At 39.9% G+C, this 27713-nt stretch overlaps 1 pseudogene; it reads left to right on the forward strand.

Moving 5' to 3' along the window:
- Positions 1 to 402: 402 nt before the first annotated feature.
- On the forward strand, positions 403 to 27713 carry LOC101703673 (RING1 and YY1-binding protein pseudogene; annotated as a pseudogene).

A 27713-nucleotide genomic window follows, 5' to 3' on the forward strand; every position in this document is an offset into this window, starting at 1 on the left:
GGAGTATTATTCAGCCATAAGGAAAAATGAACTCATATCATTTGCAGAAAAATGGATGGAACTGAAGTGTATCATGTTAACCAAAATAAGCCTGATTCAGAAAGGCAAGATTGTGTGTTTTCTCTCATATGTGGACTTGGAGGTGGGGGAGACAACATGAGAATAGAAAGGAGACTATTAAAGAAGAGGAAGAGGATGGTGGGAAGTGAAGGTAAAGAAGGATAAGAAGAGGAGAATTTCATCAAAGTGTGTGCTATGCATGGATGAAAATTTCACAACAAAACCCACTATTCTGTATACTTAAAATGCACTAATAGAAACAGCATTAGGATGTTCCAGATCACTAATCATTAGGAAACGCAAACCAAAACTACAAGAAGATACCATTTCACACCCGCTATGATGGTTATTATTGAAAACAAAATAGCAAGTGTTGGTGAGGATGTGGAGGCATTGGAACCCTTGTACATTGCCAGTGGAAATGTAAATGATACAGCCTCTGGGCAAAACACTATAGCATGCAGTTCCTTTGAGGATTAAACATAAAATTACCATATGATTCAGTCATTCCACTACACATAAAATTACCATGCGATTCAGTAATTTCACTATTGGCCCTAAACCTCCAAGAATTAAAAGTAGGAACTCCGACAGGTAATTGTATATCAATATTTATAGCACCACTATTCACAATAGCCTAAGAGAGGAACAATCCAAAAGTCCATGGACAGATGAATAAACAAAATGTGTGATATTTTGTACATATATTGAACTATTATTCAGTTGTAAAAAGGAATGAAATTCTGACTCATGCTACAATATAAATGAACCTTAAGGACATTATTCTAAATGAAATAAATGAGGCACAAAAGGACAAATAGTCAAGTAGTCAAATTTATAGAGACAGAAAGTAAATTATGTATTTCTAGGGCCTGGGAGGAGGGGGAATGGAAAATTATAATCTAACAGGTACAGTTTCAATTTGGAAAGATGAAGAAATTCTGAAGATGGATGGTGGTGGTAGTGGTTACACAACAATGTAAATATACTAAATGTCTCTGAACTGTACACCTACAGATGGTTAAAATGGTAAATTTTGTAATGGGTACTTTACCATATTTTTAAAAAATTAAATGTGGATTTTGCACCTTCACCCCCAAGCAAAGCCATGAAAATTTGTTTGGAGGAGTAGGGTACACCAGTAATGACCTGGGTTAAAATCTGCTTCTTGTTTCCTGCCAGCCCACCCTGATTTATAAGAACTTCTAACTTCTTACCACCCAAAAAAACCCTAGCCTTTCTTTTTAACTTTTATGTATGTAGGTATGGACTACCAGGAGAAAGGCAAGAGCCAGGAAGCTGTCAATAAGGAAACATTTACTGCAGGGAGGGAGGAAAGAAGGGAGGGCAGCTGACAAGGCAGGGCAGGCAACAGAAGTGACACCACCAGCCCAGCCTAGGTCTTTACAGGCAATGTAGTGCTCTTCATCATGGAGACCTCTGCATTTCATCTCATAGTACAGCTACAGATATTGTATATATAGACGTGAGCATTAAGGTTGACCATAAAACCAGTTAGCCCAAGTCCACAAAGAATTTTCTATATTGTCTCTTCAATTATAACTAGTTCCCAAGGGTATAGTCTTGCTTTTTTTTTTTTTTTTTTGATACGGGGATTGAACTCAGGACCTTGCGCTTGCATGGCAGGTGGTGGCACCACTGAGCTAAATCCCTGGCCCTGATCTCGTTTTTTTTGTTTGTTTGTTTGTTTGATTGTTTGTTTGAAACAAGGTCTCACTATTAGTTCAGGTCTTGAACTCACTATGTAGCACAGGCTGGCCTTGAACTCATGGCAATCTTCCTGTCTTAGCCTCCCAAGTGCTGGGATTAGAGGAAGGGTATGGTCTTAAGGATGATATTTTAATGAAGTATATGCCAATATGTCAGAATAGCACAGTTATTTTCTCTGTATACAAGGAATGATCATCAATTTCATCTAACAGCAAGTGTAATTCTGGAATAATGGCAAAAGGACTAGATCCGAATTAGAAGACCTCAGTTTGAATACCGTATCTGCAGAAAATTAATATGCAAATACACATTATTATTATGATTACAAATCTCTTATGTATTGTTCTCATTTACTCTTTATAGGAAGCAGCTTTGTTCACTGTTGTGATGTTTCAGGCAGAGACACTCAAGCTGAGAGAAATGACTTATCTTGAAGAGTAGTTACTATTCTGATATTGAACCAGAGCTGCCTTCTTCAACACCAGAGTCCCGTGAGTTCCATCATAGTTGCCAAAGGCAGAGATCCATGGTTTTCCAGAAGACATGATCAAAATTATCTAGTTCCCTGAGTTGTTCTAGGGTAGCAATGAGAGTAAATTCTTATCCCAATACACAGGTCCAACACACTATTCTTTCTTGCTTATATTTCTTGGTTATCTTGACATTCTTATCATTTTATATCCATGATCAGCTCAATTTGTTGATTTTTTATGGAACCCTGTATGTGGGTGGAGTAGATCGTTTTAAACCCATCTTACAGATTTTTAAATTGAGATACAGAGACACCCTGACACGTCAAAGTTTGGGCACTTAATATAGCAGTGATGAATTTAGTCTATATTTCAAGACTCCTTATGTCTATGCTACTGATTTTCCTTACAGTGGACCAGTGGCTGTGTCATGGTCCTTAAGTATGATTAGAACCCTGGCCTACACTGAGCACCATGAACAAAACCCAAACCATTGTGAGCTAGCCTCTCAAATAAATAAGTTGTGGTTGAAAACAGCAGTTTTTAAGAAAAAAAAAGTGGAGACAAACTCAAAATTAGAAATATAATCTTCAGTGCTCCCAGTGCAGAAGAGGAGGCTTCCAGGCCATTGTAGCACTGCTCCCAGTGCAGAAGAGGTGAGCAGCATGGGCGCCAGCAGCACCCCCCGCCCCATCGAAATGAGAAGACACTTAAACAAGTCTCAAAACCAGACTTCCAGATTACCTGCAGAAACCCCAAAGAGGAACGAGATGGAATATTCTGCTACTCAACCACCTGGACTCCCTGAACTGGCAACAAAAGAGGATCTGGAAAAAATGAAATCAGAAATAATTTCTCAGATATGCCCTACCGAGGTCCTGAGTCACACAGAACACGCCGAATTAGCCCGCTGCAGACAGGCAGGGCTGCCCATGCCCTACCGAGGTCCTGAGTGGCAGAGAACAAACAGAATCAGCCCGCTGCAGACAGGCAGGTCTGTGCACGCCCTAACGAGGTCCTGAGTCGCGTGGAAGACACTGAATCACCCCGCTGCAGACAGGCAACCACCTGGTTCCACACTACAAAGATACAGAGGACACCAGACCACCAGACCAAGGTACTGAGTCCCGATGTTCCCAGCCTAGAGGTAGGGGCTTCTGAGCCGCCATCCCACTGCTTCTGGTGCAGAGGATGGGGCTTCCCAGTCACCACCCTTCCCACTGCTTCCAGCCCAGAGGAAAGGGCTTTTGGGCCACCTTCTGTCCCACTGCTCCTGGCCCAGAGGAAGGGGCTTCCCGGCCACGATCCCTCTCGCTGCTCCCAGCCTACAGGAAAGGGCTTTTGGGTCACCATCCCTACTGCTGCTCTCGGCCCCTGGCCCACCTCACCCAGCTCAGAGGAGGTAATCTGTGCAGGCGCTAACAGCCCCCTGGCCCAGTTGAAATGAGAAAACACATAAATAAGTCTCAAAACCAGACTCCCAGATCACCTACAGCAACCCTAAAGGGAAATGAGATGGAACCCTCTGATACTCAACCACCTGGACCCACTGAACTGGCAACAAAAGGGGATCTGGAAAAAATGAAATCAGAAATAATTTCTAAGATAACAGGAGAAATTGTGCCCCTAGTGCAAGACATGATTAATAAATCTAGAGAGGAGCTCAGGAACATGATGGAATCCCAACATAAGAAACAAATGGAATCCATAAAACAGACACAAATAGATTTCCAGGACATGAAAAACTCCATTGAAAATCTACACAGCAGAATGAGCCAATGTGAGGACAGAATTTCAGATATAGAAGATAAGATTGCAATTAGTGACCAGGAAAAGAAAAATTGCTTCAAAATTATAAGGGAACATGAGAAATCAATCCAGCAGCTGCTAGATGATGCAAAGAAGAATAACATAAGACTGATTGGGCTCAATGAAGAAACAGGAGAGAGTGGAGATGACATCAAAAATCTCTTCACAGAAATAATGGCAGAAAACTTCCCAAGCAGGGGGAAAGAGCTTGACATACAGATAAGTGAGGCATATAGGACTCCAAATAGCCTTGATCAAAAAAAATCTACACATAGGCATATAATTGTTAAGATTCCAGAAACACAACAGAAGAACAAAGTTCTCCAAGCAGTCAGAGAAAAGAAACAAATCACATACAAAGGAAAGACCATCAGAATCACAGCAGACTTCTCAACACAAACCATCAAGGCAAGAAGAGCTTGGAGTGACATATTCCAAGCCCTAAAAGAAAACAGCCTCCAACCCAGATTGATGTACCCTGCAAAACTATCTTTCAAAATGGATGGAGAAATAAGATACTTTCATGACAAAGAGCATCTTAGGAACTTCATGAACACCAAAGCAGCACTCCAAAGAATTTTACACAATATCCTAGGAACAGACATTGAGGATCATAACCCCAGGAAGCAAAGCAGAATGAACCCATCTGGCATGACAAGAAATTCAATGTAAAGGGGGAGAACCCAACAAAAAGAAAAGGTCATGGCAATGACAAGTCAATACGTTTCAGTTATAACCATCAACGTTAATGGTCTCAATTCACCAATCAAAAGAAATAGACTGGCAGAATGGGTCAAGAAGCAAAATCCAACAATATGCTGCACACAAGAAACACACTTCATTCAAAAGGAAACTCATAGACTGAAAGTTAAAGGGTGGAAAACAATACTCCATACGACGGGAACCCAAAAAAAAGTAGGAGTAGCTATCCTCTTGGCAGATCAAGTAGATTTCAAACCAACACTGATTAAGAGAGACAAAGAAGGACATGACATCCTTGTAAAGGGAAGAATCCAAGAGGAAGAGATGACAATCATAAATATCTATGCACCAAACACTAGTTCACCCAACTATATAAACCAAATGCTAATGGACATGAAAAGTCATATATGCACTAATACAATTGTAGTGGGGGACCTCAACACCCCACTGTAACAAATGGATAGATCAACTAGACAAAAAATAAGTAATGAAATACTAGAAATCAATCAAACTCTTGAACAAATGAACTTAACAGATGTTTACAGAGTCTTCCACCCCACAAAATCAGAATACACATTCTTCTCAGCTGCACATGGGTCATTCTCCAAAATAGACCACATACTCACACACAGAACATGTTTAAGTAAGTGCAAAGGAATTGAAGTTATCCCCTGTATATTATCAGACCATAGTGCAATGAAATTGGAGATCCATAGCAAAAGAAACTCAAAAAATTTCATAAACACTTGGAAATTGAACAACACACTTCTGAATAACCAATGAGTCACAAAGGAAATTAAAGAAGAAATCAGACAGTTCCTTCAATTAAATGACAATGACAATACAACATATCGGAATCTATGGGACACAATGAAAGCAGTCTCATGAGGGAAATTCATAGCAGTGAATATGCATATGAGGAAAACAGAACGAGCTCAATTAAACAACCTGATGCTGAACCTCAAGCTTCTAGAAAAAGGAGAGCAGGACAACCCCAAAGCTCATACAAGGGAAGAAATTATAAAGATCAGAGGAGAAATCAATGCAATGGAGACTAAGAGAACGATACAAAAAAATCAATGAAGCCAAGAGTTGGTTCTTTGAAAGAATCAACAAAATTGACAAACCTTTAGCCAAGCTTGTCAGAAAAAGGAAAGAAAAGGCCCAATCCATGCAATTAGGAATGAAAAGGGTGAAATGACAACAGACCCAGCAGAAATCCAGAGGATCATCAATACCTACTTCCAGAACCTATACGCCAATAAGATGGACAACACAGAAGAAATGGACAGATTCCTAGATACATATGAATCACCAAAGTTGAACGAAGAAGACCTAAAAATTCTGAACAACCCAATATCAAGCAATGAAATTGAAAATGTAATTAAAAACTTATCAACTAAGAAAAGCCCAGGCCCTGATGGCTTCACTGCTGAATTCTACAAGACATTTAGAGAGGAACTGCTGCCACTACTGTTTAAACTCTTCAATGAAATTGAAAGGGAAGCAATACTCCCAAAGTCATTCCTGGAAGCAAGCATCACCTTGATCCCCAAAGCAGAGAAAGACCCAACCAAAAAGGAGAACTATAGGCCAATCTCACTAATGAACATAGATGCAAAAATCCTTAATAAGATACTGGCAAACAGAATGCAGAAGATCATCAAGAAGATCATACACCCTGATCAAGTGGGATTCATCCCAGGGATGCAGGGATGGTTCAATATGTGAAAATCAATCAATGTAATACACTATATCAATAGAGCCAAGGATAAAAACCATATGATTATCTCCATAGATGCAGAAAAAGCATTTGACAAAATCCAACATGCATTTATGATAAAAACCCTACAAAACATTGGAATAGATGGTCTCTACCTCAAACTGATAGAAGCCATCTATGAAAAACCAACAGCCAATATCATACTAAATGGTCAAAACCTGAAATCCTTCACACTAAAATCAGGAACAAGACAAGGATGTCCACTGTCACCACTCCTGTTCAATATAGTTCTGGAAACATTAGCCACAGCAATTAAACAAGAGAAAGAAATAAAAGGAATAAAGATAGGTAATGAAGAAGTCAAATTGTCATTATTTGCAGATGACATGATACTGTATATAGAAGACCCCAAGAACTCCACCAAAAGTCTTCTAGACTTAATAACCAAATTCAGTCAAGTAGCTGGTTACAAGGTCAACACACAAAAATCAATACCTTTCCTCTACACGAACGACAGACTCACTGAGAGAGAAATAGGGCAAATAATTCCTTTCACAATAGCATCCAAAAAACTGAAATACCTAGGAATCATCCTAATGAAAGAAATCAAAGACCTCTTCTCTGAAAACTATGGCACTTTGAAAAGATAGATTGAAGATGATATCAGAAAATGGACAAACATCCTCTGTTCCTGGGTAGGAAGGATTAATATAGCAAAAATGGCCATACTTCCAAAACTGCTATGTAGATTTAATGCAATTCCGATTGAGATCACAGCAGCATACTTCATAGACCTTGAGAAAACAATCCAAAAATTCATTTGGAACAAGAAGAGACCCAGAATAGCAAAAGCAATTCTAGGTAACAGAAACATGGCAGGGGGTATCACAATCCCCAACTTGCAACTATACTACTAAGCTACTGTGATAAAAACAGCATGGTACCAGCAAAGAAACAGACTTGAGGACCAGTGGAACAGATTAGAAGATGCAGAAACAACCCCAGACACACTCAGCCATCTCATCTTTGATAAAGGAGCCAAACACCCTCACTGGAGGAAAGATAGCCTCTTTAATAAATGGTGCTGGAAAAATTGGGCTTCAACTTGCCAAAGATTAAAACTAGACCTATATCTCTCACCATGCACTAAACTAAAATCAAAATAGGTTAAAGATCTAAATATTCAAATAGAAACTCTGAACCAGTTGGAACAGAGGTTAGGTAGAACCCTTGAAGACATCGGTGCAGGAAAAGATTTTATGAACAAAACTTTAGTTGCCCGTGAACTAGCACAAACAATCAACAAATGGGATCTCTTCTTATTAAAAAGCTTCTGCACAGCAAGAGAAACCACCAGCAGTGTGAAGAGACAACCTACAATGTGAGAAAAAATCTTCACCTGCTCTTCCTCAGACAAAGGTCTACTCTCTCAAATCTATAAAGAACTTAAAAAGATCAGACCTCCCAAATTTAAAGACCCAATCTGAAAATGGGCATCTGAAATGAACAGACATTTCTCAGACAAAGAAGTAGAAATAGCAAGTGAATACATGAAAAAATGTTCGACATCACTGGTCATTCGAGAGATGCAAATGAAAACAACGCTGAGATTCCACTTCACTCCGGAAAGAATGGCTGCTATCATGAAATCAACCAATAACAAATGCTGGCAGGGCTGTGGGGAAAGAGGAACCCTGCTCCACTGCTGGTGGGAGTGTAGGCTGGTGCAAGCACTGTGGAAATCAGTATGGAGATACCTCAAAGAACTAGGACTGGAAGTCCCATTTGACCCCACTATTCCACTGCTGGGGATCTTCCCCCCAAAATTGAAAGAATCATACCACAGTGACATATGTGCACCCGTGTTCATAGCAGCACAGTTTGTAATAGCTAAATCTTGGAAACAGCCCAAATGCCCATCAACTGGAGACTGGATAAAGAAAATGTGGGTTTTTTATAAAATGGAGTACTACTCAGCCATCAAAAATGAGAAATTAGAGACATTTATAGCTAAGTGGATGCACATTGAGGCGATACTCTTAAGTGAAATAAATAGGACACACATGAATAAATTCCAGATAGTTTCTCTGGTGTGAGAAACTGAAAGTGTAAATAAGGACTAAATGTATAATAGGTAATATGAAATAGGAAGAAAAGGGGCAAAGGGGAAGGAAGTGGGAGGGCTAGGGGAAAGGATAGAAGGGAATGGGATTAATATGAGAAAATGGAAAAATAGGAACAAAATCTTTGTAAATAGGGAGGACTGGAGGGGTTGAAGGGAGGGCTGGGCAAGGGTGAAAAATAAGAACCAAGAGAGACTATGTAAAGGGGCAAATTTCCAATGATGAATGTCATTATATTGTATACCTAAAATGTACCAATGATTAGAATGAATAATCGATAATGTAAAATAGGAAGAAAAGGTCCAAAGGGCTAGGAGTAGTGGGAGGGCAGGGGAAAGGAAAGAAGGGAAAGGAAAAATGCTGAGAAATGGAAAAAATGGAAATAAAGTCTTTATAAATAGGGAAGGGTGGAGGGCGTGAAGGGAGGACTAGGAATGGGGAAAAAATAAGAACCAAGATGCATTATGTAAAGGTACAATTCCCAATGAGAAATGTAATTGTGCTGTATACCTACAATGTACCAATAAAAGAATTTAATACAAAAAAATAATAATACTTTCTCAGATAAGAGCAGAGATTGTGCTCATAGTGCAAGACATGATTAATAAATCTAGAGAGGAGCTGAGGAACATGATAGAATCCCAACATAGGAAACAAATGGAATCCATAAAACAGATGCAAACAGATTTCCAGGAGATTAAAAACTCCACGGATAGCCTACCCAGCAAAATGACCCCACGTGAAGATAGAATTTCAGATACAGAAGATAAGGTTGCAATTAGTGACCAGGAAAAGAAAACTTTCTTTAAAATTTAAGGGACCATGATAATTCAATCCATTAACTGCTAGATGATGCAAAGAAGAATAACATAAAACTGATTGGAGTCAAATGAAGAAAAAGGAGAGAGTGCAGATGACATTAAAAAAAAACTGTTCACAGAAGTGATGGCAGAAAACTTCCCAAGCAGGGGAAAAGAAATTAACATGCAGATACGTGAGGCATATAGGACTCCAACTAGCCTTGATCAAAAAAAATCTATACATAGGCATATAATTGTTAAGATTCCAGAAACCCAACAGAAGAACAAAGTTCTACAAGCAGTTAGAGAAAAGAAACAAATCACATACAAAGGAAAGTCCATCAGAATCACAGCATACTTTTCAACATAAACACTCAAGGCAAGAAGAGCTTGCAGCGACATATTCCAAGCCCTAAAGGAAAACAGCCTCCAACCCAGACTGATGTACCTTGCAAAACTATCTTTCAAAATTGATGGAGAAATAAGGTACTTTCATGACAAAGAGCACCTTAGGAACTTCTTGAATAAAAACCAGCACTCCAAAAAATTTTAGACAATATTCTAGGAAAAGACAATTAGGATCACAACCCCAGGAAGCCCAGCAGAATGAATCTATCAGACATGTCAAGAAATTAAATGCAAAGGGGGAGAATCCAACAAAAAGAAGAAGTCATGACAATGATAAGTCAATACATATCAGTTATAACCATCAATGCTAATGGTCTCAATTCACCTATCAAATGAAATAGACTGGCAGAATGGGTCAAGAACCAAGATCCAACAATATGCTGCATACAAGAAACACACTTAATTCAAAAAGAAACACATAGACTGAAAGTTAAAGGGTGGAAAACAATATTCCATACAACAGGAATCCAAAAAAGCAGGAACAGCTTTTTCAAACCAACACTGATTAAGAGAGACAAAGAAGGACACTACATCCTTGTAAAGGGAACAATCCAAAGGAGGAGATGACAATCACAAGTATATATGCAACAAATGCTAGTGCACCGAACTGTATAAAACAAATACTAATGGACATGAAAAGCCATATGTGCACTAATACAATAGTAGTGGGGGATCTCAGTGCTCCACTGTCACAAGTAGATAAATCAATTAGATGAAAAATAAGTAATGAAATACTAGAATTTAATCAAATTCTTGAACAAATGAACTTAACAGATGTTTACAGAGTTTTCCACCCCACAAATTCAGAATACACATTCTTTTTAGCTGTACATAGGTCGTTCTCCAAAATAGACAACATACTCACTCATAGAACATGTTTAAGTAAGTGCAAAGGAATTGAAATTATCCCCTGTATACTATCAGACTATACTGCAATGAAATTAGCAGAAGAAACAGCAAGAATTTCATAAACACATGTAAATTGCACAACACACTTCTGAATAAACAATGGGTCACAGAGGAAATTAAAGAAGAAATCAGACAGTTCCTTCAATTAAATGACAATGACAGTACAACATATCGGAATCTATGGGACACAAATCAGTCTTAAAAGGGAAATGCATAACAGTGAATACTCATATTAGGAAAACAGAGTGAGCCCAATTAAACAACCTGATGCTGCACCTCAAGCTTCTAGAAGAAGAAGAGCAGGACAACCCCAAGCTCATACAAGGGAGGAAATTATAAAGATCAGAGGAGAAATCAATGCAATGGAGACTAAGAGAACAATATAAAAAAATCAATGAAGCCAAGAGTTGGTTCTTCAATAGAATAAACAAAATTGACAAAACCTTAGCCAACCTTCTCACAAAAAGGAAAGAAAATGCCCAAATCCATGCAATTAGGAATGAAAAGGATGAAATTACAACAGACCCAGCAGAAATCCAAAAGATCATCAATACCTACTTCGAGAACCTATACGCCAATAAGATGGTAAACACAGAAGAAACGGATGGAATCCTAGATACATATGAATTACCAAAGTTGAACGAAGAAGACCTAAAAATTCTAAACAACCCAATATCAACCAATGAAATTGAAAACATAACTAAAAAGTTACCAACTAAGAAAAGCCCAGGTCCTGATGGCTTCACTGCTGAATTCTACAAGACATTTAGAGAGGAACTGCTGCCACTACTGTTTAAACTCTTCAATGAAATTGAAAGGGAAGCAATACTCCCAAATTCATTCCTTGAAGCAAGCATCACCTTGATCCCCAAAGCAGAGAAAGACCCAACCAAAAAAGAGAACTACAGACCAATCTCACTAATGAACAAAGATCCAAAAATCCTTAATAAGATAATGGCAAATAGAATGCAGAAGATCGTCAAGAAGATCATACACCCTGACCAACTGGGATTCATCCCAAGGATGCAGGGATGGTTCAACTTACACAAATCAATCAATGTAATACACTATATCAGTAGAGCCAAGAACAAAAACCATATGATCATCTCAATAGATGCAGAAAAAGCATTTGACAAAATCCAACATGCAATTATGATGAAAACCCTACAAAAAATTGGAATAGACAGTCTCTACCTCAATCTGATAAAACTCATCTATGAAAAACCAACAGCCAATATCATACTAAATGGTCAAAAACTGAAATCCTTCACATTAAAATCAGGAACAAGACAAGAATGTCTACTATCACCACTCCTGTTCAATATAGTTTTTGAAACATTAGCCACAGCAATTAGACAAGAGAATAAAATAAAAGGAATAAAGATAGGAAATGAAGAGGTCCAATTGTCATTATTTGCAGATGGCATGATACTCTATAGAAGACCCCAAGAATGCCACCAAAAGTCTTCTAGACTTAATAACCAAATTCAGTCAAGTAGCTGGATACAAAGTCAACACACAAAAATCGATAGCTTTCCTCTATACAAACAACAGACTCACTGAGACCGAAATAGGGCAAACAATTCCTTTCACAATAGCATCCAGAAAACTGAAATAGCTAGGAATCAACCTAACAAAAGAAATCAAAGACCTCTTCTCTGAAAACGATACCCAGTACCAACCTGAAGGAGAAGAGGTTTGTTTTGCTTCACAGTTTCAGAACTTCCAGTCCATGTTGAGGGGGCTGAAACACACCAACAGCATGGTGGAGCAGCTGAACAGAGTAAAGCTGCTCGCCTCATGGCAGTCAGAAGCCGACAGACAAGCAAGGGGCCAGGGAGAGAGATGCACCCTTCCATGTCACACCCCAGTGACTGATCTCTTCCTACCTAGCCCACCTCCGAAGAGCAAGCCAGCTAAGTCATCCCCATGACTCCATCCCCTTCCAATAGCCCATCTATGAGCACATGAGGCCTTTGGGGGATATTCTTAACCCAAACCATAACAGGGGCCAATGGCATCTCTTTAAACAGTTGATTGCAAATGCCTCTTCATTCCCGTTTCCCACACACAAATCTGCAATGCTGAACCCTATCTTCTAACTTTATTCATTCAATCAACAAATATTTATTGAGTGCATAATGTGCAAAACACTGTTCTGCTCTCTTGGGATATTCTGGTGGACATATCTTTCCTCTAGAAGCTTACATTCTAGCAACTTTGAAGGTAATTTACAATTGGTATGGCATTAAATATGTTAATTTCTAAGTAAAGGGAAAGGGGATTCCATTAAGTATTTTGATATAGTGCCGGTTTCTAACCACAGTGTCTCAAAGTCCTTATCTACTGGCAAATAATCTTGATAGAGAATATTAAAAGGAAACAGTCCTATAAACTCAATATGTGCTCTGAATTGTCCTGACATTTGGTCCCTACTTCAGATGAGATAGCTGAGAGCCTAACAGAAGGCCCCAGATAATAGTTAGTTCTTAAGAGAATTACTTTTCTGTGATCTGGTGAAGTGTTAAGGTTAAGTTAGAGTTGAATACTAGAGAAACAGATCCTCCATAGTGGTCATTCTGAAGAAAGCTTTCTCTTTCAAACTGTTCCAAGCATTATACTAAATATTCATTGCTTACAAATTTCTGACACATATTTCATATTTATATGCAGAGCTCAGTAAATGATAGAGAAACAAGTCTTGGAAGAAATCAAGCAGAATGAATGGGAAAGGAAAGGAAAAGATAACAGACAAGTTAGTGGCTTATATCCAAAGAAGCACCAAGGTACACAAAAACAGAAATGTTTCTTTGCCGCTCACATTGCCTCCTAATCTAGGCCAATCCTTTTGAAATTAATGAGACTTTTGTTTTGCTTCGTTTTTCCAGGGGTGAGTATTGAACCTAGGACATTGCACATTCCAGACGAATTAGTCTCGAAACTTTTAAGAGACTATTTATAATTCAAGGGAATCAAAACTCTGGAAGTGTTAGGTGGTAGGGAAGTAGTGTGGCTTGTTTTCCTTTAGAAAATGTGTTAAAGTATAGATATAAATGAATTCAGGAAGTACATCTTGAAAAACTATGAAAATGTTGAGCTCTCATAGTTATTGCTTTAAATTCATGAAAGTTCCAATTAAGTAAGTTAGGGCTTTATTTTCTTCCCTTAAATAGTTATATCAAGATAATTACAGATTCTATGTATTTTTTTAATTTTAAAAAATTCAGCATATTCTAAGAGTAGATAGTTCATAGAGGAAAATACTATTCAGTATGTCTCTGAAACCATTATCTAAGTTCTAAAACATTTGCTGTTCCTTAGGCCTAGCTATCATAAGAAATTGTACTTTTGTTGATTTTTTAAAAAAAGAAAAGCAAAATGACATTTCACATTTTGTGACTTTTGAATATAGGTGAGAAGATGATAAATAATTCATGGTTAGGAGCTATGCATAAGTTGTGTTAAACTCTGGAATGTGTACTAGAAATGGAGGCAGTGAATAGAAAGATTTCTTAGTAGACCAACTGCTACACAGAAAGGTTTTAGCTGAAGTGCTTAAAAAATGTTTCATTCTGCCGTGGTATTGAAGCTGTCCCTTGTCAAGGTTTTTTTGATTTTTATTTTAAAAAGATACTTAATTAGGATTAATAAAATGACCTGGGTTTAAAAAAAAAACCTTCGTTCTTACAACTGTTTATTCTAAAGAAATTTTAATGAATTTTATTATATTTTCTGCTTTCTGAATTATTAAAGACTTTTCCTTTCATGGAACTTCTTGCTTTAATCCTGATGGGCACTTCCATTTAATTAGTGTGCAATATCTTTAGCTAAAAGCTAGAAGAATCACTTTTCCTAGATTAAATTTTAGAGAGGTTTTCTTAACCTTTGTCAATTTCAAACTGGAAAGATTGCATGTTCGTCTGCAGTGGTGAGACATGTGTGATAGAAGTCACAGTCATAGAGACAGAAAGGCCAAGAACTGGCCTGGGTTATCTTATTCTCACAAGCTTGATTTGTGTATGTGCTTTTTGATAGGGGAACATTGTTCAGAAAAAAAAAATTGCCATGAGCTGAACTACAGGTCCTCCATTTCCCTTATCAGTCTAAAAAATTGAGTTGAAGGAGGTATTGATTGGAAACCAAAGCAGTGAATTATGGACCAAAAGAGCTTTTTAATTAATAGAATTGCCAACAGCCTTGGTCTGGACCCCTAGGGGCAACTTAGAGGACGGTTTTGCCCACACTGAAGTCTCTTGCCAACATACTCTGCAGAGCCCCCACTCTCTCTCTGGACAAGCAAATAAGATCTCTCTATCACACCCTGCAGTACACCAGCCCCCTTTCAATTCACCACTGCCTCTTCCCAAGATACTGCCCTAAATATAAATCAGTATGGCCCTAAAATTTGTTAGAGAGAGGAGAACAAGTAGAATTAATTTGATTGCTACATTTTGTACTCCCACCCTGCCCCCACCCAACTGTCTGAATCTCTGTTAGGAGCTTGACAACATTAACATCATTAAAATTCAAACATTACTGTAAGTGTACCTGGAAATTTCTAGTTTTAGACAATTATTTATTGTTTACCTTTGTATTGGCAAAGTATCAAGTGTCAAACAACACACTACATAAAACAACATGAAAAGCATGAATTCTCATGACAGCTGAGATTAAAAGCTTTGGCCAGGAAAGTATTTATAATATTTTATGGGGATAATTAATGGTCAAAGTTGGGTATTTGTTCCTCAATTCTAATGAGAAATCATTGATCAAACCCTTTTCACTTGGCAAAGTGTTATGATTCCCTGTTCACCAGACCTCTAATTCCTGGAAGCTCAGAAGCCTCAAGGTTGGCAAGGAGAATGAAGGAAACATGTCCTCCTGACAGGGCAGGATGTGGGAAGGAAAGAGAGCACTGAGAGCACTAAGTTTTGTTCACAACTGAGCCTGAGAGGAGCTGATTTAGCAGCTGTGGGAGATCAACATGCCCTGGCTCTGTTTTTGGCCTTTTTAGAGATAGGTCCATCTGAATCTCCATCTTCTGAGAAACCCCAAACCCTGTCTGACTGTACTGACAACCCAGTATAGACAATGCATGGCTAGGAATGGCTAGGCACAGACTGGGTTATAGGGATATATTGGGTGGGGGTTAGTAGAGAATATGCTGAAGGCTTGTCAGAAATATTGCCTCATAACTAAGCTTGACACAAAAGTTTATAAAGAATTCAGGGCCCCTATCGATTAATGTAAGCCCAGCTGTGATTTATATATGGCAGACTCTTGAAAGAACAGAGTCTTCTCCTCTAGGTATTATAAAGCACTCACACTGCAGATATTCTCCCATTCTGAGGAAAGAATCTACTGTCCTTTTCTCCTAAAAGATCTGAAGTAAAATTAGAGAAAATGAATGAGAGGCACACAAGCATCACAGATGGATCTTAAAAACATAGTATCCATTAAAATTTGTTTTCAGTGAAAAATAATGAACTGAAATGAGATTTACAACACAATAAAATATATGTTCACTGTGTTAGTTTAGCTTTCCATCTGTGTAACAAAATACCTGAGGTGATCAACCTTATACCAAGAATAGGTTTATTTGGGCTGACAGTTTTGGAGGTTCCTGTCCCTGATCTGTTAGCCTTGTTGCTCTAGGCCTGTCACAGGGGAACACATCACAGCAGGAGGGTGTGACGAGCAAAATCACTCATCTTGCTGGGTGTGCTGCCGCACGCTAAACACCTGTAATCTCAGCTCTCAGGAGACTGAGGCAAACAAATCAGCAAAATACTCATCTTATGGCCACCTGAAAGAAAAAAAAGTAGGGGAGGGTTCCACAATCCCCTTCAAGGGCTCACCTCCAGTGACCTACAGACCTCCCACCGAGCCCACCTCTTAAAGATTCCACCACCTCCCAGTAGTGCCACCCTGGCAGCCAAGCCTTTGACCCACAGGCCTTTGGGGAACATTCAACATTCAAACTATGGCACATATTAACAACACAAACATAAAACCAATAACGCTGCCCATTTTATAAGTATGCACACATATCAAATACTTTAGAATAATATCCCCTTGTGGAGGAGGCCAGAGAAGTGAACAGGAACATGAGATGAAAGGTTTGAGTGAAATAAAACATGCAAGCGTGGACCGATGATGGTCCAGAGTGCAATTCAGTCACCTTTGAGAACTGAGGGTCAAAGATAAAAGAAGAATAATGGAATTTTGCAATTCCTGGGTAGGAGAAAGGAGAGCTGTAAGAAGGGTGGTCCCTGTGCACAGAGAAAGGAGAAGGAACTCGGCTGTGGTTCCTCCTCCATCCTTTATCAGGCTTTCCCATGAAGTCTGGACAAGGGGCCATGCCTAGGCCAAAGGTCAGCCAACTTTTTTCTACCTTATAGGAAATACTCCAGGCTGTGCAGATTGTGACAACTCAACCCTATTGCTGTGGTCTGAAAGTAGCCAGAGCCAACCCATTGATAAATGGGTGCAGCTATATACTAATGAGTATATTTTATTTAAAAAGAAATTTTAAAATTTTATTTTAAAAGAAATCAGCAGGATGGATTTGGGCTGTGAGCTATCATTTGCTGACCTCTGGCCTAGGAAACTAATCATGATAAATTGGCTTGGCTTCCTTTTACAGAGGGCCCAGAGCACAGTCTCTAAGATGATTCTGTCATTCAAAAAATATGACCTGTGAGAATACATGCAAATGCACCAGGCTTATTTAAATTCAGAGAAAAAGTGCCAGGAGTCCACGGGGGCTTCCATGGTAATAGAAACTCAGACACTCTGGGTATTGAATGCTGCGATAAATAACCTGTGGGCAGGGTTCACATCGCTTTTCATTTGATCAAAAGCATGTTTTATAAGCAAATGCACATGCTCAAGAGCTTTTCAGTGTCTGTAGCAAGTGGGATGAATTTACATCTTGGGTCTCCAAGCAGAACTACACAGGGCTCCCTCTCTGCTTTGCTCAGACATCCTGGCTAATCCTGGAAACTCATTCTGAGAACCTGCATGCCAGAGAAGAACCTGCTGCCCACACTGTAGCTATCTAAACTCACGCCTACCACTCATATTAAACCTAAGACAAAAATACAAAAACCTCAACACAATCATTTCTAGATGAATAGACCAATCAAGATCTGTAGATTCAAGCACAGTGATCATCAGTGTGATTTGCAGGTATCAAAGGAAAAGATAAACAAAATCAAGTGCCTGGACTGCTTTCACCTCTGCCTGCCCATTTGCTTCCAGTTGATAATTACTAATTATTGTCTCCAAAGGCACCTGTCCTTGTCTTGCTGCCCATTGAGCATCTCAGATTCTCTCTGGTACCAAATCTTGGCTCCTTCCCAGGAGAGGAATGGCTTCCTCTGGCACAGCAAGGACAGCATGTACACTGATGTGGCTGACTTCTGAATTCAGCCCTGTGATAATGCATTTTTCCAAGACCATCCATTTGTTCCAAGTTAGATTTTTCAAGCCTCTCCCCTGAATTCACCCACAGAATCACCCAGGAGTTCCTGGCTAAGTGAGAGGTGAGGAGGATCATTATCTAAGTATCCACATCTGTTGGGGCCCATTAAGATTTCCACTTCAGGCTCTGTACACCCCAGTGATGACAGGGAGGGAGCTTTTCAAGCAGACATAGGGGAAAACATTAATAGTTAATGTCTCCATGGACCTTTTATTCCCGTGTCTGGTTATAAATGCAGAATATTGAAATACTGAAGTTTGTTCCTGAATGAAGTACATTTTGATAATTTTCAAGCCACAAGAAATCATCCCCCATAGAGTTAATTTACCTCATTTGAAAGTTTATTGTTAGGTGAGAGTGCTAAAATATTAATGCAACTGTTTACTTCCCAATAAATAAAGGTCACCTCAATTAAAACAATGTTAAAAATGTTCATCGTAGCTCCCTCATATGAAGCCTGTGGTGCTCAGTAACAACCACATATTTGCATTTCTTCTGTTTTGCAGGAATGAAGGGAAAGACTAACTTAGAACTGCTGAGTAGACTCTCTTTCCCTTTTTCTGCCCAGATTCACCACTGCTGTGGTTTTCTGCTCTCTGCCCTGTTTTGCAGTAGTTCCCATATCTGCACCCTCTAGGTTGACCCCATATGTATCCTCTTCCCCTTCACAAATCCCCATTTCCCTAGAGGAGGAAAGGCAAGTGTTTCTCCCCTTCTCTAGGTGAACTACAGAAAAACACAGTTCATGTGAACACGCTAGGCATTGTGTGTGGAGGAGTGATAAGCTGACCAGTAGTTAATAATCATATGAATAAGTAAAACTTCAGTGCTTGCAATATGGAAGCCAGCAGGCTGAGCCCTTTGTGTGTACAGTGTTTTATCCTCACAACTCCATGAATGAAGTATTAGTGGAATACCTTTTAGATGGGAAAACTGAGGTATAGATAAGTTAAGTGATTTGCTTAGGACACACAGATCACAGGGCAGAATTTGGGATCAGGAAGCCTGATCCCTGTTTTCAGCCTCTACTTTAAAGCAGGGAAATGAACAGAGGATGTACAATTTTCATCTGGCCACTTTATGTAACTTCTCAGCCTCCATTTGGATTTACTCAGTACAAGTTTGAAATGCCAGTAGATTAATCATTCAGCACCTTATCATGTAACCAGCCCCTGTCTGTTCAAGTAATGTAAACTCTTGGGTTATTATTAGCTGAGGAGTAATTATGAATATACATGATTCATGGATGTAAATGGTGGAAGTATTAATATATTTTTCTTATATTTATCTTGTCTAAAATATTATTAAGAAGGGGTACTTTGATGTTTCCAACCTAATCTCTTAGATGGAATAGAGTTTTATTTGTATTAAATGTACATGTGGCATAAATCCTCAGTCCAACAGCACCTGGATATGATTTTGATTTTTTAAGAAAAATGTTTGTTCTACTAAAAAGATGCCACTGAACTATTTATCAATGGTGTGCTTTTCTAGTCTATTTTCCTGTTGTCTTTTGAGAATACGGCACATGAAGGAAATGACCATGCTGAGTTGGGGTTGCAGAATTACTTTTGAAATAATGCACAAAGAATTGTGCTACATGTCTGCCCCAAACTGAAGAGGTTGCTCCAATGGCATTATTCTGTCATGCAGGTGATTATCCAAAGGCAAATTTACAAGCTGACAAAACTGTGGAACAACAACAGGAAGAAGAGCCAACCTTTAGTGCTTTCTAGGGGTCAGGTGGGATGCTAAGGAGTTTACACATATTTAGCGATTCCTGCAGATTGGGTTCAATATACCCACTTAACAAGTGAGAAAACTGAGGTATAGGGAGGCAAATCCCACAGCTGGTAAAATATTGGAGCCAAGATTTAAACACAGATCTTATTGATATGTAGTTCTCTGAATCAGTGGGCCAAGTGATACAATCCCAGTTGCTAGCAGATAATTTAAATGAGCGAGGTTGATGGCTGTGAGACAGCTGGAAGTGGTGGAGCTGTAGCAAGTGAAGAGAGAATAACCTAGTAAAGAGAAGGTGCTACTCCCATCAGGCAAGACGCAGGCCCTGGCAGTCATGTCGTTTGATTTGTGCAGAGCAGCTCCAAACCAAGAGTTCACTGCAATCATTCCCAGGATTTAAATGCTGTCACTTGGTTTCATAAATGCACTCTGCAGGGTGGCAGCTCACACCTGCAGCTCATGGTGAGCCTATGGCTGCCATCTTTCACCTCTCCTGACCTGGCACCCTCCACATAGTCTCTCAGCCTCATGTGCTGGCTCTCAAATGTTCACCTTCTGTGTGACAGCACCTGAATTCAACTCTAATTCTCTACTTTGACTTTAGGAACACATGATATCAAAGAGTGGAGGAGCCAGACACGGTGAGTGTCTGTAATCCCAGCACTCTGGAGGCTGAGGATCCCAAGAGTGAGCCCAGTCTGGGCAAAGTAGCAAGACCCAATCTAAAAAAAAATTTTTTTAAAGGACTGGGGATGTAGCTTAGTGTGAAGGCCTTGGGTTCAATCTACAGTACCAAGAAAAGAAAAGAAAGAATAGGGGAGGGGCATACCTACACTGCAATTACTGCACATGTCAACTGCCCCTTCAAGGTTTCCTGAGTCCTCCCTACTAAAGACCCATGGGCTTTTTTTTTGTTCTGAGCCACAGTTGGTTTATACCTTTTCCTTGCCTATCACATTTCTGCTCTCTTCCTATTGCATAGTCAGCATCTTGGGAAGAAACCCAAAACCTTATAAATTACCTCACTCTTCCCCCTCCCCCCACGGCTGAGCTCATCATTCAAATATTTATTGAGTTAAATATAATAGTTGCAGAACAAGTGAAGCTTGTCTTTGTATTTCTATTAGGAGATAAGTTCATTTGCCTTAAAGAATTAAATATACAATTACTTTGGTCTCTAAACCTTAGTTTCCTCAAAGGTTAAATGGGAAAAATTCCATACTACCCGACCACTTCAGTGGTACAGATTGCTGGTGCATTGGAGGCACCTGGTAGAGGCCATGTCTTACTGTAATGCTCACAAGTTGCACATGGGATTTAATAGAGCAGAACCCACAGGTGCTAACCGCCAGGAGTCCTATTGCAGCTGTCCTTATGGACTGGGGTTGTGAAAGTTCTCCTTCAACATAAGCACTTTGTTGTCAAGTGTAATTAGAAGTCTGAACCTAGTTAATGTGTATTTTCTTTCATAACAGAAATATGTACAAGTTTAAATGCTGAATTGTTTAATTGCCCTCTGGGCTGAACTGTGACTCAGATTCATGTCATATTCGTAATCCCTGGTACCTCTGAATGTGATTGTATTTAGAATTTTTAGAATGGTAATTAAGGTTCAATGAGGTCATATAGGAGGACCCCAATTTAATCTCATAAGTGTGCACATAAAAGGAAATGTGGCAGGGTGGGGTGGCACATACTTGTAATCCCAGCACTTGGGAGGCTGAAGCAGGAGGATTGCCCTGAGTTCCAGGCCAGCCTGGGCCACACAGTGAGTTCAAGACCAGCCTGGAGTACACAATGAGATCTTGTTTCAAAAACACTGAAAAAAAGGAAATGTGGACATACTATACCAAGAGACACGAGGAATGTATGAACCCAGAGAAGAGGCCACACAGGGACACAGCAAGAAGGCAGTCATCTGTAACCCAAGGAGAGAAGCCGCTGGAAAAATCAAACCTGCCAACACCCAGACCTTGGACTTTTAGACTCCAGATTGTGAGAAATAAATTTCTGATGTTTAAGCCATTCAGTCTGCAGTCTTTGCTTGTGATCACCCTAGCCAGTGCAGAAGAGGAAGAAATCAATCCTTTTGTTTTTTTACCATTCTAAGTCCTTGGCTGGGACCCATGTATCAAAAGATAGCATAATAACAGATAATGATATAAATTTATTTATTATAAGTTTTATGTGACACAGGAGATTTCATAAGGAAATTAAGACCCAAAGAAGCAGTTAGTATTGACTGTTTATATACTGACTTGGACAAAGAGTAGTAAATTATGAAAAAGTAACAGGACAAAAGGACTGAGCTAGGGCAGCTAATCATGGAGAAGTGCCAAGGAAGATAAGAGTGAGTTTAACAAGGATTATAGACAGACACGGTGGCACACACCTGTAATCCCAGTACTCAGGAGGCTGAGACAGGAGAATCACTCTGAGTTCCAGGCCAGCCTGGGCTACATAAAAGACCCAGTCTTAAAAAAACAAACAAAAAAATCAAACAAGGATTGTACACATTTCTTGTGGTTTATATCCTCATCACTGATAAGAATGTTGCTTTCCTTCTATATAAGGAAGAAATCTTCCATGTGGGGTTTTATCTATGGCTTTCAAGAAGACAAAGATAGGCTCAGAGCACCTTTATTGGACCTGCTGTTTATCAAAGAGCCTTTAGCTCAAAATAACTCTTAAGCCATAGTGGCACATTTTGGGGTGGCAGAACCTACTGTTCTTCACAAACCAATACACCTTTCTATTTGGACCCTAGTCCCTGCTTAGTCATACAGCCAGAAGATGGGAAAACAATGTACTTTGGGAGTAAGGACAAGTTTTCCAAAAAACTGTCTCCTGACCTGACATACAGGGGATTTCCTGAGGACGTGGCAGATCCTGCCAGTGACCTGTCCATGCTCGTCAGGGCTTGCCCTTGAGTAGATGCCAGCCAGATTTTAAATCTGCATGCAGAAGGCTTTTTCCTTGTGGCTGAAGTCTACTCTGTCATTGTTCAAGGCAGCTGGGAGTGCTAGAGAATTGAAGCCCAGTGACTGATATATAGGAGACTCTCAACCTGTTGGATGTCAGATGTGTTGAGTTCATATTCTGCAAAACTGAAGGATGAATTCCAAGGAACAATGGAGATTAAGAGTGGGAAAGATTTATTGAGAGAGAGGTAAGACACACTCAAAAGGACAGTGTGGGTGCTCAAAGGAATGAGGCACACACAGATGAGAACTGAGAATCTTTTATGTGCTTTGGAAGGTGGAAGTATGTGGAATTTGATAATCTATAGTCTAAATCTTCTCTTTAGTCTGAGATTTAGTAGTCTTATTCTTAATCTTAGTGAGTGAGAGAGCATGGTCCATTTCTACTGAGAAAGTGGTCTATTTCTACGGGAAAACCCAAAAGAGTGGTACCAGCGACAGTATAATCTCAGGCTTCCATTTGCCTTTTAGGGAAGTATGTAAATTTGGCCATTGTGACTTTAATCTCAAAGTCTTGCCTTCTTCAGATGCACCTCCAGCCACAGTTTTGATGTGTTCTCGTCTTCTGCACTGACTCCTTCAAAGGCCTAGCCTTTTCTGACTATTAATTTCTATCTAACTTAGCTGCCTATAACAGTGGGAGTATGAACACCCCTGCTCCCTCACCCTCTATGCTGGTTTCTCAAGTTTTCCAGCAGGATAAACTCTCTTCACCCACATGGTATCTTTCTTGAAGGTAGACCTTTTATTGATTTTCCTGTATACCCCTGTGTTCCTAAGAGTACCTCTCAAGTAAACTACTGGCTCTCAAGTACTAATTGCAGGGTCCAGTGCTGGGGGAACTAGACCTAAGAAACCTACTTTCTACCCATGTGTGTCTATGTAGCCACCATATTTAAAGCTGCTGCAGCCTGCACTGCAGCCTTTCTAATCTGAGAAGTTAGCACTCGCAGTGAGTTCTTTCTGGAGTCAGTAGTACTGAGAAAGCCTCCTGTGGTCACTCACTGCAGGGAGGGGTGCTCTCACAGTCCTGTCCTTTGCATCATGCCAAGACATTTGCCTTACATCAACTGCTCTGCATCTTTTCTTTCATAAACACGAAATGCCAATCCTTTCAGTGCTATGGGCTTTTATTAGCTTGTGTCATATTTATATTTTGGCTAAGTGTGTTTGCATCAGCATTGTATGATTTTAATGCTTTGTCCTGTGGTTAAGCTACGTATTTCCTTATGAGGCTACTACAAAATCTACTGTGATGTTTGATTTGTCCAGAGGGTAGGGGTTTATTCTGAACAGGAGTCTAAGAGGCTATGATAGACTAAACTTCTTAGGAATGGTATGACCCATCGTATATGTGTGGTAAAACTTTGGTTAAGTCCCTCTGCTGCTAAGCCTTTCTTTACTTACAGTTTGACAGTGTGTGTCAGATGTAGGACTTCTCAGAGACCACTAAGAATGATGTTAAGAACACTCTACCTTAAGTAACTTTCAGCATTCTGGGGTACTTTAGCCCTCTGCAGACTATTTACACACCAGCCCTGTGATTTTGGAATCAGGTGAGCACTGGGTTAGGCCTCAGGCACATCCATTAGGAAAACCTAACCTACCATGCATTAGGGAAACCTAACCTACCTCGGGAGTTTGGCCAATGAAATCATTCATCTTTGCTCCTTCTGGAAAGATTCAATCATGGAAGCTGTCTCTGTTGCATCTTTTGTGAATCCCTTAACTTAGTGCATAAATCCTAAGAAGCATCTCCAGCTTAGGATATTTATAGAAGACATTCAGTGGCCCACCATCATGGCTTTTAATCAGTGGCTATACTATGCAGTGTCAAAGGCTAGAACCACCAGTTTCAAGGACTGTGGCTGATCCACACCACACATCTCAGCCAATTTATTTGCCTTCTGCACATTTACCAGTAAAAAGGAAGCAAAATTGCATGGTATGGTGTTATTTTCCCTCTCAGAAATTAGAAAAGTCTTTCCTATGAATTGATTAAAGTATTATGGAGGGAAGATTTCAAATCAGCCCTGAGCAAATCTACTAATTCCTGTAAATCCACTCATTACATTTGAATGGACTTCCTTTGAAGTAGGTCATTCTGTAAAATGACTAGAGTCTTAATCCTGTCTGCAGTTTAAACATGTTTAGGAAGATAATTTCTCTAGCAACCTATTGGGGTATTAGTTCAGACCTGATGCAAAAGGAATTAGCAAAGATGAACTGTTAGGCATAAAATCTCATTTGGTTTTCCAGAAGTTGTTTTCTAAAGTTTGAAAATGTTTGTTTCTAATGTGTGTGTGTGTGTGTTTTACTTTAAACAATTTATATATTTAACTGAAATGCCATACATTGCTCCCCTTTTATTTTGATAAATTTTTTTCCTGTGGTGATTTAGAGGATCATCAAGCCAATATAAATATTTCATAAATATTTAGATCCACAATAACCCACATCTTTCAGCAAGAAAAACACTGAAGAGTAAAGACCTACACAACTAACTACATACAGTGAAAATCTATCTGCTCTAAGTATTTATTTATCTGAGGTACGGTCACCACACACCTGTTCAATTAAGACAACCATCCTTGTAATTTAGGATGCCTTTTTTTTTTAAGCAGGGCCTACAACACTTAGCCACTTATTAGATTCTGAATGGCAAAGCTACATCCCTAGCTTATGTCATGAATTCATGGGGAACAGGTTCCAGCAACTCAGGCTCCTCCTCATTAGATCTCACAAAGTGTGCTTCTCTGAGCAGGGCAGGGTGGTGCTTCAGTTAAACCTGGGTACCTTTCTCTTTGGCTTCCTTTTTATTCTGGTCATTTTTCTTGATGAATTTCAGGAAGCTGTCTCGATTCTTAAAGTGCTTAGTATGCTCAGTATCCACATTAATTCTCTCGGCTGGGTAACATTGTAAACTCTTCCAGTTTTGCAATGGTACCACTTGTGTGACATTCCTTTTTGAACAGGACCCATTCCCTTGATGTCTACAATATCATCCTTTTTTGTAGATTCGCATATATGTGGCCAAAGGAACAACCCCATGTTTTTTCAAAGGCCTTTAGAAAATTCTGGCCAAAAAGGTTTTATTTTGTTTTAATAATGATGCTTAAGTTTGTTACACCAAAAATTTGACATTATTTTATCATTCCTGGTGAGGGTACTGACCACCAAAGCTGTACTTGGCAGGTGTCGTCTTTTCCTGAATCCTTTCCTTCAATTCCTGTATTTGGTATCATCATCTTTTGGGATTTTGTTTCAATATGTCAACTCTTCCTTTCCTTTCCACTCCAGCTTTGACTGTTTCACAGTCTGAGTTGTTTTGTAGCTTATGTTGCCTCCCCCAGCATAGCTATGAAGCCTCCAAACTGTCCTGCTTGATACTAATTCTCAGTGCTCTAACCATTTTAACACTGGCTTCCACCATGTCCCTCTCCAGGTTAGAAACAGGCCATGCTTCCTGTGGCTTCCCTTGCACCTCACAATATTCTCTGCCAGAGTGCCAGGACCCTCTGTAAACTAGCCTATCCCCCACAGCCCTGCGTATTTTCACATTTTACTTTCCAACATGTTTTGATTTTTCCTGACCATGTCTAGGACCAGTGGGTCTTGGTTTGTGGGTTGTGTTCTATCAAACACCAAAGGGCATCATTCATAGAGATCCCTCTCTAAATGACAGGCTTCGATGCTGTATAATAGGTAGCCCTGGTCATTACTACTCCCATGACTTTGTTCTTTCCCATTCCTGGTCTAACTTCTCATTTTTCAAAACTAGCTTAGCTATGATGTCTTCCTCAACAATGCCAAATTCCACTGGTCTCCTCCCTTGAATTTCTGGAAGTCTTATAAACTCTTGCACCCAAAACAGTCTCTAGGAAGAACCTCCCTGCTGTAGAGGAGACTAACCCTTGACTTAATCATCTTTCCTTCTCACATCAGAACACAGTAGAGTTGGGGGGAGGCGGCAGCGGGAGGCAGTGTCGCTCCGGCTCGGGGCAGGCGGCCTCGAGGGCTGCAGCTATGGCGGCGGCTCCTCAGCCGCCCTCCGCGGTCGCTGCCCCGCCACTCCTTCCAGACAAAGGGAGATTTAACCAGGCCAAAAAGACAAGCAAAGCCTGCCGCAGAGGGCCTCTGGGACTGTAGCGTTTGTACCTTCAGAAACAGCGCTGAAGCCTCTAAATGCAGCATCTGCGACTTGAGGAAAGGCACCTCCACCAGAAAACCTCGGATCAATTCTCAGCTGGTGGCACAAGTGGCACAGCAGTATGCCACTCCACCACCCCAAAAAAAGGAGAAGAAGGAGAAGGTTGAAAAGCGAGATAAAGAGAAACCTGAAAAAGATAAGGAAATCAGTCCTAGTGTTACCAAGAAAAATACCAACAAGAAAACAAAACCAAAGTCAGATATTCTGAAAGATCCTCCTAGTGGAGCTAACAGTATACAGTCTGCAAATGCTACAACAAAGACCAGCAAAACGAATCACACCTCAAGGCTCCGGCTGAAAAATGTGGACAGGAGCACTGCACAGCAGTTGACAGTAACTGTGGGCAACGTTACCGTCATTATCACAGACTTTAAGGAAAAGACTCACTCTTCTTTGACATCCTCATCCACAGGGACCTCCAGTGCAGGGTCAGAACAGCAGAACCAGAGGATCTCGGGGTCAGAGAGCACAGACAAGCGCTCCTCCCGTTCCTCCAACCAAAAGGCGACAGACACATCAGCAGTAAATGATGAATCTTTCTGAAATTGCACATGGAAT

This window comes from Heterocephalus glaber, unplaced genomic scaffold (genome assembly GCF_053883595.1).
Source record: "Heterocephalus glaber isolate CG9 unplaced genomic scaffold, H.glaber_assembly_v1.0 deba00000676, whole genome shotgun sequence".
NCBI classification, from domain to species: domain Eukaryota; kingdom Metazoa; phylum Chordata; class Mammalia; order Rodentia; family Bathyergidae; genus Heterocephalus; species Heterocephalus glaber.